Source organism: Cynoglossus semilaevis, chromosome 8, assembly GCF_000523025.1.
Source record: "Cynoglossus semilaevis isolate Cse_v1.0 chromosome 8, Cse_v1.0, whole genome shotgun sequence".
Lineage (NCBI taxonomy): Eukaryota > Metazoa > Chordata > Actinopteri > Pleuronectiformes > Cynoglossidae > Cynoglossus > Cynoglossus semilaevis.
The window spans coordinates 28,215,326-28,217,670 of NC_024314.1; positions in this window are offsets into that span (position 1 = coordinate 28,215,326).

The window sequence follows — 2,345 nt, forward strand, 5'->3', positions numbered from 1 at the left end:
CCCCCGCCCCCCCCCTCCTCCTCCTCCTCCTCCTCCTCCTCCTCCTCCTCCTCCTCCTCCGTTAATGGAGAGCGCTGCATTTCTATGCAAATGTAATTTTCCCGCCACAAACGTTGATGACTGACTGATGATGTCATCGCTGATGAAAACCAGGGTCAATAAATCCACGCTCGGAACCGGATTGGACCGGACCGGTCGCCTCCGTTTTTTTACGAATCGCTGTGGGTCACATGGTGTCGATTAAAGAAGTGGGCGGAGCCAAGAATTGGACCAGTGCCTGTGGAACCGATCGTGGAACCGATCGTTCATTTACGTTCCATACAACAGTTCTTACAGTATACAGGAACCTGGCCCAGATGGAGTCAATCCCAGCTGTCATGGGCTACACCATTACTGGGCCACGACAAACCACCACAAGGGGCAGACATGACGAAACAGAAGGGGCAAAAACCGGTTGGTTTGCCCCGATGAAGCCCGAACTTTTACGGTCGTCTGATGATGTCACTGATCATCGATAATTAAAGCAGAGCTGCTGCGGTCCATAACGACATCAACGGCAGCTCAACACACGAACATCAGGTGGCGCTGCACTCTGCACGGAGGACTGGAGGTGATTATCTGACAGCAGCCTCCAGTAAACACTGCTGCTCATTTATTCAGGCCTGAGCTGCACACACACACACACACCACTCCCCCACCGTACTGTGGAGGACTGCTGCAGTGGAGTACTAATGTAGATCTCAGCGGGTGTGTGTGTGTGTGTGGGGGGGGGGGTGGCTCCTACATTTGGAGGTTTTTGGTACTGCAGTACAGTTCTCCAAACTCTTATTTTAATTAATTTCAGGTCCTAGATTGAAAAAGCGCCGTCAGACATGAAGTCATTAATTTAAATTAATAATCAGACGAGGAGCGGGAATCGAACCTACAGGAAACAGAGCCCCGGGAGAGGAGGAGGTTCAGACCAGGTCACAGTAATTAATAAAGAAGAAAAAACACCAGGAGAAGAAAGAGAAGAAGAAGAAGAAGAAGAAGAAGAAGAAGAAGAAGAAGAAGAAGAAGAAGAAGAAGAAGAAGAAGAAGAAGAAGAAGAAGAAGAAGAAGAAGAAGAAGAGGAAGAAGAAGAAGAGAGAACTAGAACAGTGGAGAGAAGTTACCAGGACTGGACCTTTTTTATCTTCACGTATCGTTAATTAAATAATTGATTCCAGGTTTATTTAACTACGTCTCTGCTCCTTCGCAGGTGATCGTGGGAGCGACGTTTTTTTTTTTTTTTTTTTTTAGGATTATTTATATCCTCAATCCCACGATGTTACGGAGAAGATGACGAGGAACCTGTCAATCACTTTTTACAGCAGGATTTCTTTGACGCGTCCTTGACGCCTGTCAACATCAGTGATGATAAAAGTTAAGGACGGAACGTCGGCCATGATGGATGGACCCGTCCTTCACCCCCCCCCACGTCTCCCCCCGCCTCCCCCATTCACTACTGTCTGTGATGTCAGTTTTCAATCAGTGCCTCCTTCGTCAAACAACTTCAACCATGAACGCAAATGAAGAAGGAAGGACAGAGGAGCAGAGGTTCTCAAAATATGGTCCGCGTGCAAATAATGATTCATGGCCAAAAATGAATCCAACAAAAATACTGTGACTGAAATATTAGCATCACAGATTTGGTGTTTCTGTTGACAGTAACTGTAAACATTAAATATTTATATTTTTATATATCAATATTTACCAGTGGAAAAAAATGAGCCAGTAGGGGGCAGTCATCAAATTCATAATTTTCTCATCCAATGGTAAAGTCACAAGAAAAAAACTGAAGCATCTGTCCTCGGTAAGGACTGACAATCAAAATAATGCTAGCGTTACATGCTAGCACACTACTAACCTGGTGCTATCATGCCTCACACAGCTAGTTAGTTAGCCAGTTAGCTGTGAGGCTAACTGGCTAAAACGTCACTTAAACGCCGCTAACATCCATGTGCGCCGCTAAAGCAGCCTAGCCGTAGGTTTCTAAATTTAAAAGTATGAAAACGAGGATTACAAGTACAACTACAATTACTAATACTAATAAACCTAGTACTGTCCGACATCACGGTGAACCCGTTGAAGACGTAGACGTCGACGCCACTGTGACAGGAAACAGCTGTGGAGGTCACATGATGTGGAGGTCACATGATGTGATTACGTCACACAATACGAGAGGTTAAAAAAGAGTGAGGACGTCGGTAAAATACAGTAAAATACTGCAGTATTCTGGAGAAAGCTGTGGGTACTTGAAGTTACAGTTATAGAGTGAAGTACAGCAGTGGTTGGAGCTTTACGTTCATGAAGTGCTGATGCAG